The following is a 13,023-nucleotide window of genomic DNA, read 5'->3' on the forward strand; positions in this document are numbered from 1 at the left end:
AAAGTTTCCTGACATAATAGATGTGGTCACGGAAAATGTAAACAAACCGGGTGGGGGGCCGCCGTATTTGAAAGACTGCTTGCCGTATAGCAAATTTTGGTCATAATTTGACATTGCCGTATTAGCAGAATGCTGTAAGGCAAAACGCTGTAGAGCGAGGCCTTACTGTACCATTCTCCTATCCCTGTCTTGAGGCTTATATTAGAGAAAATGGAGTGTAGCACAGGGCTAACTGTGATATACACTCATACTGCACCATAAACCTGAAACAAAAAAGCTATTTTCTCTATATAGATCATCACATATAGCAGCATATGTGTAGAGAACCTAGGACAATCCAAAAAAGTCAGACAATGTGGCTTATTTCTAGTACCTGGCTTGGGTTAGCCATATATTATTTTTGGTAAATATTGGACTCCCAGCCAGGGTAGAAACACTGGGCATTTCTTTACACCTGTTGTCTATGTTCACCCATCAGTAAATGAATACCTGGGTGTTAGTCGACTGGTGTGGGTGTTATCCTGGGACACTGACCTAATCTGCTTGAAATACTTTGCATAACAAGCAGCTTTCTATATACAGTGGACCCCCGGTTAACGATATTTTTTCACTCCAGAAGTATGTTCAGGTGCCAGTACTGACCGAATTTGTTCCCATAAGAAATATTGTGAAGTAGATTAGTCCATTTCAGACCCCCAAACATACATGTACAAACGCACTTACATAAATACACTTACATAATTGGTCGCATTCGGAGGTAATCGTTATGCGGGGGTCCACTGTAGTAGTATGTCACTGATGTCAGCTATGTCTGTATCCCATGTACATGTACGTGTAGTAAATTATTATTATTATCTCATTTGTTTGCGGGTTATCTTATTGAAACTTGGGCAATGTATGGTGGAAAGATACTTCTTAATGTACAGCAAAAATGAAAGAAATCAGACCATGATTAGCGGAGTTCACTTCTCAGCCATTAGCGGCCGCTTAGCGGTATATTTTTGTATGTTTCTTTTATAGTTATATTCTCATTTTTTCGGTCTCATGTGATAGAATAGAAGATATATTACAGAAATAGATATGATTTGGATTGCTTTCATGACGAAAAGTACCTTGAAATTGCGCTCACAGTAGCAGAAAAGTTCTATTCTTTAGCATGCTCAAGTAAACAAATGATGTCACCGCCCAATACCTGTCCGCCTGCCAGTCCAAATTCCAATACGCAGTCAAGAATGGGTTGACATCATTTATACAGCCAAATTGCCAATTTCTGACCACCTTACTGGGTAGTTGAAATAGGTGAACGGGCGGTTTCTTGTACTCAGTCGACAGACTAGAAGTAAGTAAGCAAGTTTATTCAGGTACTATACACAAATACAGTGGACCCCCGCATACCGTTGGCATCACATAACGATTAATCCGCATACCGCTTGCTTTAATCGCAAAAATTTTGCCTCGCATACCGCTTATAAACCTGCTCACCGATGTTCGTCCGAGACATGTCCATTGTGCGCCCTCAGCCAGCCTCACATGTGCCGCCGGTGGCATTGTTTACCAGCCAGCCTCCGCGGTAACATCCAAGCATACAATCGGAATATTTCGTATTATTACAGTGTTTTCGGTGCTTTTTCTGGAAAATAAGTGACCATGGGCCCCAAGAAAGCTTCTAGTGCCAACCCTACACCAATAAGGGTGAGAATTCCAATAGAGATGAAGAAAGAGATCATTGATAAGTATGAAAGTGGAGTGCGTATCGCCGACCTGGCCAGGTTGTACAAGAAACCCCAATCAACCATCGCTACTATTGTGGGCACCAGAAAGGCAATCAAGGAAGCTGTTCTTGCCAAAGGTTTAACTGTGTTTTCGAAACAAAGATCGCAAGTGATGGAAGATGTTGAGAGACTCTTATTGGTGTGGATAAATGAAAAACAGCTAGCAGGAGATAGCGTCTCTCAAGCGATCATGAGCGAAAAGGCTAGGAAGTTGCATGAGGATTTAATTAAAAAAATGCCTGCAACTAGTGATGATGTGAGTGAATTTAAGGCCAGCAAAGGTTGGTTTGAGAGATTTAAGAAGCGTAGTGGCATACATAGTGTGATAAGGCATGGTGAGGCTGCCAGTTCGGACCACAAAGTGGCTGAAAAATATGTGCATGAATTCAAGGAGTACATAGAGGCTGAAGGACTGAAACCTGAACAAGTGTTTAATTGTGATGAAACAGGCCTGTTTTGGAAGAAAATGCCAAGCAGGACCTACATTACTCAGGAGGAAAAGGCACTCCCAGGACATAAGCCTATGAAAGACAGGCTTACTTTGTTGATGTGTTCCAATGCTACTGGTGATTGCAAAGTTAAGCCTTTATTAGTGTATCACTCTGAAACTCCCAGACCGTTCAGGCAAAAGAATGTCCTCAAGGAGAATTTGTGTGTGCTGTGGAGGGCAAACAGTAAGGCATGGGTCACTAGGGACTTTTTCTATGACTGGTTACACCATGCATTTGCCCCCAATGTGAAAGATTACCTAACTGAAAAGAAATTAGAACTTAAGTGCCTCCTGGTGTTAGACAACGCCCCTGGTCATCCTACAGACGTGGCAGAGCGACTTTATGGGGACATGAAATTCATTAAGGTGAAGTTTTTGCCTCCTAATACCACTCCTCTCCTGCAGCCCATGGACCAGCAGGTTATTTCCAACTTCAAAAAACTGTACACAAAAGCTCTGTTTGAAAGGTGCTTTGTAGTGACCTCAGAAACTCAACTGACTCTAAGAGAGTTTTGGAGAGAGCACTTTAATATCCTCAATTGTGTAAACCTTATAGGTAAGGCTTGGGAGGGAGTGACTAAGAAGACCTTGAACTCTGCTTGGAAGAAACTGTGGCCAGAATGTGTAGACAAAAGGGATTTTGAAGGGTTTGAGGCTAACCCTGAGAGGATTATGCCAGTTGAGGAATCCATTGTGGCATTGGGAAAGTCCTTGGGGTTGGAGGTTAGTGGGGAGGATGTGGAAGAGTTGGTGGAGGAGGACAATGAAGAACTAACCACTGATGAGCTGATAGATCAACTTCAACAGCAAGAGGCCAGACCTGAGGAAACTGGTTCAGAGGAGGGGAGAGAGAAATTGAAGAAGTTGCCTACTACAAAGATTAAGGAAATCTGTGCAAAGTGGCTTGAAGTGCAAACCTTCATGGATGAAAATCGCCCTCACACAGCTATTGCAAGCCGTGTTGGCAACCTGTACACTGACAATGTTGTGAAACACTTTAGGGAAGTCATAAAGGAACGAGAGGTACAGGCCACTATGGACAGATATGTTGTGCGACAGAAGTCCAGTGACTCTGGAGCTGGTCCTAGTGGCATTAAAAGAAGAAGGGAAGTAACCCCAGAAAAGGACTCGACACCTCAAGTCTTAATGGAAGGGGATTCCCCTTCTAAACACTAACACACACTCTCCCCTCCTCCCATCCCATCACTCATCACCAGATCTTCAATAAAAGTAAGTGTCATGTAAGTGTGCATGCCTTTTTCAGTTTGTGTGTATTAAAATTAACATTTCATGTGGTAAAATTTTTTTTTTTTCATACTTTTGGGTGTCTTGCACGGATTAATTTGATTTCCATTATTTCTTATGGGGAAAATTCATTCGCATTCCGATTATTTCGCATACCAATGAGCCCTCTTGCACGGATTAAAATCGGTATGCGGGGGTCCACTGTACAGTTATATAGATCATACATAGCAGCATATGCAAAACAACCACTGTGAAAGAGTAGTGAAATTCCAAGCGCTTTCGTGACTACTCACATTGTCAAGGAGCTATGAAAGTAATACATCAAAGGAAGGCAATTAAAGGGCTTAGACCACACCTCACAGTTACCTCCCACAACAAAGAAGCACCTGACGCGTGACAATACTGGACTCATAAGAAAAGAGGAGCACTGCAGTAGGTCCGCTGGTCCAACTAGACAGGTCCTCACGACATCCCACTAACAAATTATTCTACCCAAGAAATAAGGTTTATTATTTCTCCAATGTATTATTAAACTCTAACCAAATTTTATTAATTATAAATAAATCTGATTTATATAAACCTAAGGAAATATTCATGTTATTTTCAAAATTGCTTTTTATGGAACAAGATTCAATTATATTTCTGTCAACCATGGACTTGCTTGATACAACTTTCTCAACTTTTTGAAAATCAATTGGATGGTTAAAATCTCTCACATGAATAAATAGAGCATTGGAATCTTGTCCAGTTCTAATGCTGTATTTATGTTGTTTTAATCTAAGTTCGAGACTTTTACCAGTTTGACCGTAATAAGCTTTATCGCAAATTTTACAAGGAATCTTATAGACACATCCGTCAGCATTTTGGGGGGAATTCTTTATCAAAAGTTTTTTTTACTGTATCAAGATTTTTAAATACAACTTTAATATTAAAAGTCTTAAGAAGGGAAGGCATATCAACCAAGTTTTCATGGTAAGGGAGAACCAACATATTTTTAGTTGAATAAGGTTGGTTGTCCCTGTTTGGGTTGTAAAAAGTATTTCTAGCAATTTTAAATGATTTATCATTTGCATTTCTCGGGTATTTCAGATCAATGGCTATTTTATAAATTTTGGATATTTCTTCATCTATGAACTCTAGACTACAAATACGTAAAGCTCTCAAAAACATTGATGAGAAAACAGACAGTTTAACTTTATCTTGATGGGAAGAATAATAGTGTACATAGGAACAGTTATTTGTAGGTTTTCTGTAAATTTTAAATTTGAATTCATTATTACTCTTAATAATTAAAACATCTAGAAAAGGCAATGAGTTATTTTCCTCAAACTCAACAGTAAAATTCATAGAATGGGCTAAGCTATTTAATTTGCCAAGGAATTTCACTACTCTTTCACAGTGGTTATTTTGCATATTTTAAAATCACCTGTTTACTGTGATCTTATTGCATAGCAGCATATGTATAGAGAACCTAGGATAACCCAAAAAAGTCAGACAAAGTGACTTATTTCCAGTACCTGGCTTGGGCTTGCTATGATTTTTGGTAAATAATGTTTTTTTTTCTTAGTTGTTTGTTGGGCTATCTCATTGAAGCTTGGGCAGAGTATGATGGAAAGATGCTTCTTAACATACACCAAAAATATAAAAGATGGATGAAAATAAGGTAGTTCACTTCTCAGCCATTAGCCGCCTGTTTGTGGTATATTTTCGTGTGGTTTTTATGGTTGTATTCTCGTTTTTTTGGTCTCATTTGATAGAATGGAAGATATATTACAGAAATAGACATCATTTTGATTGCTTTCATCAAGAAAAGTACCTTGAAATTGAGCTCAAAGTAGCGGAAATGTTCGATTTTTGCCGATGTTCAATGAACTTTGTGTAAGTCAAGTTGGTTAATTTTATTAAGTGTATTCTAACCTAACCACTCAGTAATCCGGCAAACTCAGTAATCCGGCACACTACAGGTCCCAATGATGCCAGATTTGTGATGGAGGACCTGTACTCTGCTTGAAGATGTGAGTAAAGGTGATGATGCAGTCTTGTGGCTCTCTCTGAGACAGAGAGCTAGACGGATAAATAGATAGACAGGGAGCTTGACAGACAGACAAATAGACAGACAAAAATGTTTATGTACTAGCAAAAACAAAGCTAGGGAGATGGTCATCTAATCTTTTCTTATCAGCTACACCCTCCCCCACCCTCATTTACGCTCATCAAATGTCAGCTCTTATCAGATGTTATCTCCCCTTATCATGTCACTGTCAGGGGTGGACTTTGTTTTTCATGCTTCAAGGGAACATATTATTACATATTATTATTCTTACATATTATTATTCTTACGTATTATTATTATTATTATCCTCCTCCTCCTCCTCGTCGTCATCGTCATCGTCATCGTCATCATCATCATCATCATCATCATCATCATCATCATCATCATCATCATCTACATCTACTCCCACATATCTAAAACATTGCTGGGACATACGTATACAGTGGACCCCCGGTTTACGATCAGCTCCCAATGCAACCAATTATGTAACTGTATTTATGTAAGTGCGTTTGTATGTGTATATTTGGGGGTCTGAAATGGACTAATCTAATTCACAATATTCCTTATGGGAACAAATTCGGTCAGTACTGGCACCTGAACATACTTCTGGAATGAAATAATATCGTAAACCGGGGGTCCACTGTACTTTGTTTATATTCCAAGACAATAGTAAATGGCCAAGGCAGGTGTAAATGTCCACCTGTCAGTGTGTTTGTGACAATTTGAGTAAAATTTCAGTACCTAATACTAGTGTCAGAACAAAGATTGGTTATAAAATGACAAGAACTACTACAAGTTGTAACTATTAGAACATAAAAATTACATAAAATAATATGAAAAATAGAAAAAAAGGTATATGGCAACACTTCTGCAAGCGGCAGGACTCGATGTTGCTGTCACATAAGCATCCTGTGCCAACTTCTCGGCCTCATATCTCGGTAAGTATTGACCCTAAAATATTTTTTTTATTCTATAATACTTAATTAAAAAATGGTGCTCTTTTTTCACCATAAAAAAAAACTTTTTTTTTTTTTCAATATATTCGGGGCACTGCACGAGTGAACGTATATATACGTTTGGACCGTTTAAGGGTTAATGTCTAGCCAGGCAATTCCCCAGACCTAAACCCTATTGAGAACCCCTGGTCAGTAGTGAAACAAAGTTTATTGGGCTAGGATATCAGTTCCATCCCATGGCTGGAGGCTGCTTTACATGAGCCATGGAATAATATACCTCCCCAAACCCTCAAAAATTTGTGTGAGAGTCTTCCTACACGGCTGAGGGACATGATTAAGCATAAAGGGCGCAGCACCAAGTATTAAAACCTCAGTAAGTGTGCAAATATATATACGGTATTATAATCTTTCATGGTATGTGTTTTTGTTTTGGTATGTGCGTGGGGGAGGGGCGGCATAATGCCATGACTAGCACTGTGCTCTCATGTTTCAATGTTAACATGTACACTCATGTTTCAGTGTTGACATGTACACTCATGTTTCAATGTTGACATGTACACCTTTTTACATGTGTGTGTGGATATATATTTATTTACTTAGTTTTAACACACTGGCCCTCTAGCCTCGAGGTAGGGTGACCCGAAAAAGAAACACTTTCACCATCATTTACTCCGTCACTGTCTTGCCAGAGGCACTCCAGTACCACAGTTCAAATTCTCATCCTAACTACAAATATCCTCATACATTCTTCATAGTACAGGCACTGTACTAACTACAGTGCTTGTCACAGCATTATGCCGAGTGAGCGCCCCAGCATAATGCCGTGATGAAAATCAAAGGCCTACCATACAGGGGGGTCTCTTTTCTTCAGTTCATTCTACTGGGTAGCAGCCATTAGCATGATGTCACGGCCTGCCACCACACTTCACAGTGACTTCTCATTGCTCATGTAGCTGCTGTGGTGAGAGGAAGTGTTGCACTGTTGTCTCTCATCCGTTACATCTTTTGTCCAGTGTTCTCCTTGGTTTTGGGGCTATACATCTTTGATTATGTGTAAAAGGAAGTCTTTAACACCAGAAACTATAGCTCAGATCATAGGGCTTCACAAAGCTGGGCACCAGACGAAAGAAGTAGTGGAGAATGTTAGTGTGTGTAAGCTTTCAGTGAGGAACTGGGTGCAGCGTTTCAAGGCTGTTGGCGATGTCAAGTTACCATTTGCCAAGCCTCAGCCTGGCCCCTTGAAGAAGACATCTGTTCATACCTTAACTGTGCTAAAGAAGCATTTACACTCTAACTGCTTTTTTAACACAGTTAAGGTATGAACAGATGTCTTCTTCAAGGGGCCAGACTGAGGTTTGGCAGATGGTAACTTGACATCACCAACAGCCTTGAAACGCTGCACCCAGTTCCTTACTGAACGCTCACACACACACCAACATTCTCCACTACTTCTTTCGTCTGGTGCCCAACTTTGTGAAACCCTATGATTTGAGCTATAGTTTCAGGTGCTAAAGACTTCCTTTTACCCATAATCAAAGTTGTTTAGCCCCAAAACCAAAGGGAACACTGGACCACTGCCACCCTCTACCACCATCACTACCACATTCTACCACCATCACCACCCTCTACCACCATCACTACCACCCTCTACCACCATCACTACCACCCTCTACCACCACCACTTTCGTATTTTTCTACAAAGTTTTTCTTTAATTCTATCGTGCTTCTCACCTTCTTTACCAAAGGGCTGGCACTAGAAGCTTTCTTTGGGCCTGTGGTGGCTTATTTAGCAGTTGCAAGTACAAAAAAGAATGGATTATTATTAAGTGTATCGTATGAACGTGTGGGGTGATGATCACTTGTCCAGAAATAATGCCACACTGGCTCTGAATGGTGTGTTGGAGCCTTTGTGTGTGCGCAGCAGCTGGGAGGCTGCTCAGACGCGTTCCATATGACTCACAAATGGCGAGGCAAATCACAAAACGCGAGGCTATATTTTGACGAAAAAAGTTGCTGAAAGTTGAAATTCACGAAGCGTGGGGCTCACAAAACTCGGGGGTCCACTATGTTCAGTAATTCAATAAAAAATATATAATTAGAGCTATACAGTGGACCCCCGCATAACGATCACCTCCGAATGCGACCAATTATGTAAGTGTATTTATGTAAGTGCGTTTGTACGTTTATGTTTGGGGGTCTGAAATGGACTAATCTACTTCACAATATTCCTTATGGGAACAAATTCGGTCAGTACTGGCACATGAACATACTTCTGGAGTGAAAAAATATCGTTAACCGGGGGTCCACTGTATTAATGATGAAGGTAGGTCATCCTATGCTGCTTTATCCTCTCTAAATGCCCTGACCACCTCATCAAGCTCTCAGTAATCTGAATTATACCTGTGGTAACTCCACACCGCCTTCTAATTTCTATATTAAAAATTCTCTGCATAATATTCATTCCACACGTTGCCTTCCAACCCAACCTATCCACTGCCTCTAGTCTCCTCTTCCCCCTCCTTGCTACAATGTTGAAAACCCACATTTCACACCCATATAACAGTGTTGGTACTACTGTGTTCAGGTACATTATCCTTCTTGCCACTGCTGCATCACACACATTTTTCCTCTCATCAGAAGTATGGTTCACCTCATATTTTGCAGACTTTTCTGCTGAATGTATGTTTTGTATGTAATCAACTTCCATACAACAGCACATAATAATAATAACATATAATAATAATAATAACAAATAATAATAATAGTGGGTAATAATACTTGCATTAGTGATTGAGTATGAAGTGATGCACATATGAACAAAGACCACCTGCTACTAACAGGAGATTTCAACATAAATCTACTACATGACCGGGACCCACAAGTAACCGAATTCACAAACACTATGAGCTACTGCTTGTTAATACCAACAATATCTAAACCTACAAGAATCTCCGAGACTAGTATCTCTTTAATAGACCACATCTGGACAAACACCATATCCCCTTTAAAATCAGGCATAATCACAGACAACACCACAGACAACTACCCAACCTTTCTCATAACAAATCTAGGTAAATTGCCCCAAGACATTACTAAAGTTACATTCAGACTACATAACGACACAGCTGTTAATAACTTTATAGCAGCTATGAATAACATCGATTGGCAAAATGAGCTTAAAACATATACGGATATGAATGAATGTATAAATAATTTCTTAAAAAAAGCCCATTGCCTCTATAACAAACATTGCCCTAAAAAAACTAAATGGATCACAGCTAAGAGTCTGAATAATCCCTGGCTAACACCCAACATCCTTAAATCCATTAACACAAAGCACCAATGTGAAAAACAGTACAGAATTGGTCAAATAACTAGAGACCAGTCTAAACGTTACTCGTCAGCTCTTACTAGCCTGATAAGAAGGTCAGAAAAATTGTATTATGAAAGCAGATTACAAAACATCAAAGGAGATATGAAAAAGACCTGGAAAAAACTATCTGAAATTCTTGGAACTAAAAAGATATCCAAAAACAAAACAATCAAATTAACAAAGCCAGATGAACCCCTATTCCCACCAACTGAAACGGCAAATAAACTCAATGTTTTCTTCTCCACCATAGGAAAGAACCTAGCGAGCAAAATCCCAAACTCAAACACCCGTCCATCAGACTGCCTCACGAGCACCTACCCGAACACACTATTCTTAGCTCCAACCAACCAAACAGAAGTCTCGCTCATCATCAACACCCTTAAAAACAAGGCAGGAGACATAAGCAACTTGCTAACCTTTATGTTCAAAAAAGCTTCTTAAGTATTGTCACCAATTATTGCAACACTCTTTAACAAATCCATTGAATCCTCCACCTTCCCAACAATTCTCAAAATAGCGAGGGTCACTCCGGTCCACAAAGGAGGTGACCAAGCTGACTTGAAGAATAACAATAGACCAATATCTAACTTACCATTGCTCTCTAAAATCTTTGAAAAATTAATTCATAGATGGATCTATTAACACCTCATCTCACATAACATACTAAACCCCTGTCAGTTTGGATTCAGGAATAATAAAAGCACAAATGATGCTATCATACACATGCTAAAACTAATATATTCCTCTCTCGAAAAGAAAGTAGTCCCGCTGGGAATTTTCATTGATTTACGTAAAGCTTTTGATACAATCGACCATGAACTGCTGTACACTAAATTAACATACTACGGTATAAGGGGCCACTCCCTCAACTACCTAAAGTCATACCTTAGTAACAGAAGCCAATATGTGTACACAAATGGTGCAAACTCTTCCACTCAACCAATCACAGTAGGAGTCCCACAGGGAATTGTCCTTGGACCACTCCTCTTTCTCATCTACATCAATGACCTACCGTATGCATCACAGCTACTCAAACCCATATTATTTGCAGATGTCACTACATATGTCTTCTCTCACCCAAACCCAGTCATACTCGCCAATACTGTCAATGCTGAATTGCAGAAAATATCTGCCTGGATGATGAGTAATAAACTTACCCTGAATACTGACAAAACCTACTTCATTCAGTTTTGAAATAAAGCTGCAAATGTTCCACTTAACTTAATGCTAAATGGATCATCCGTCACAAGACTCGTGGAGGGAAAATTCCTAGGAATCCACCTTGACAGTAGCCTGAAGTTCCAGACACACACACAACAAATCACCAAAAAAATCTCAAAGATACAATACAGTGGACCCCCGCCTTACGATGGCATCGCGTTACATTAAATCCACCATACAATACATGTTAACGCAAAAATTTTGCCTCGCCTCACGCGATTCATCCGGGACACGCCCCACGCATGGCCTCAGCTGGCTTGTGGGATCTAGTGTTTACAAGCCAGCCAGTGCGGTCGCATCCACGCATACATTCGGTACATTTCACCTTATCCCAGTGTTTTTTGTGCTTGTAACTGCAAAATAAGTCACCATGGGCCCCAAGAAAGCTTCTAGTGCCAACCCTGCAGTAAAAAAGAAGAAAATTACTATGGAAATGAAGAAAGAGATAATTGCTAAGTGCGAAAGTGGAGTGTGTGTCTCGGAGCTGGCCAGGTTGTATACCAAACCCCAATCAACCATCGCTACTATCGTGGCCAACAAAACGGCAATTAAGGAAGCTGTTCTTGCAAAAGGTGCAAGTTTTTTTTTTGAAACAGAGATCACAAGCACTCGAAGATGTTGAGAGACTGTTATTGGTGTGGATAAACGAAAAACAGATAGCAGGAGATACCATCTCTCAAGCGATCATATGTGAACAGGCTAGGAAGTTGCATGACGATTTAATTAGAAAAATGCCTGCAACTAGTGGTGATGTGAGCGAATTTAAGGCCAGCAAAGAGATTTAAGAATTGTAGTGGCATACATAGTGTGATAATAGAAGGGGATTCCCTTTCTAAGCAGTAACAACTTCCACACTCTCCCCTCCTCCCATCCCATCAGTCATCACCAGATCTTCAATAAAGGTAAATGTCATGTATTCTATTCTTAGTAGAGTATTAACTGTGCATGTCTTCTTCAGTTTGTATTAAAATTAATATTTCATGTGGTAAATTTTTTTTTTTTTCATACTTTGGGGTGTCTTGCACGGATTAATTTGATTTCCATTATTTCTTATGGGGAATATTAATTCGCCATATGATAATTTCGGCATATGATGAGCTTTCAGGAACGGATTAATATCGTAAGGCGGGGGTCCACTGTACTATGTTCCACAATCAGCTCTCCTTCACTGTACCATTCACTCATCTACCCTTATCTCACATATGGAATTTGTTCATGGGGATCAACAACATTAAATCACCCAAGAGCGCTAATAACTCAACAAAAGGCAGCAGTCAGAATGATAGCAAATTCCCACTCCCAACAGCATACTCCACCAATATTCAAAAGACTAAATCTGCTCGACATTAAGAATATCCATACTTATTCATGTGCCTACTACATTCATAGAACAATACACACAAATAAAAACCCTCCACTCAAACTTCTCCTCACCAGCCTTAACAGAACACATGGCCATAACATAAGACACAGGTCTCTTTTTGATGTACCCCATGTCCATATCGCACTGTGTAAAAACTCTTTGCACATAAAGGGCCCCAAAATTTGGAATTCATTACGAGAAAATACAAAAGTAACCCAGTCTGAAAATCAATTTAAGATTCTTCTGAAAAGCCACTTAATCACTCTAGACTAAATACTCGATAAATCTACCAATTACCTAAATCTTAAAACTTCAAGACTAGACAACCAAGTTCATATATTGAAAATTACCACATAGAAGTATACATACCTACCAAAGGCAGTATTGCTCTTCACCAAATTGTAGCATTCTCATACTGTAAACTACTGTTAACTACAGGAAACTACTCTTGAATCATGTTTCATAAAAAGCAATTTTGAATATATGAATGTATCCTTTGGTTTGTATAAATTAGATTCACTTACAATTAATAGAACTACTGTACAACTGT

The 13,023-nt window shown here is 39.5% G+C and overlaps 1 protein-coding gene across 3 annotated transcripts in view; it reads left to right on the top strand.

Annotated features, from left to right (window-relative positions):
* The window catches only part of LOC128687713 (Vesicle transport protein Use1), a 243,882-nt gene that overhangs the window by 76,227 nt on the left and 154,632 nt on the right, over window positions 1–13,023 (top strand). The gene's annotated exons all lie outside the window — the stretch shown is intronic.

Source organism: Cherax quadricarinatus, chromosome 11 (assembly GCF_038502225.1).
Source record: "Cherax quadricarinatus isolate ZL_2023a chromosome 11, ASM3850222v1, whole genome shotgun sequence".
In the NCBI taxonomy this organism is placed as follows: domain Eukaryota; kingdom Metazoa; phylum Arthropoda; class Malacostraca; order Decapoda; family Parastacidae; genus Cherax; species Cherax quadricarinatus.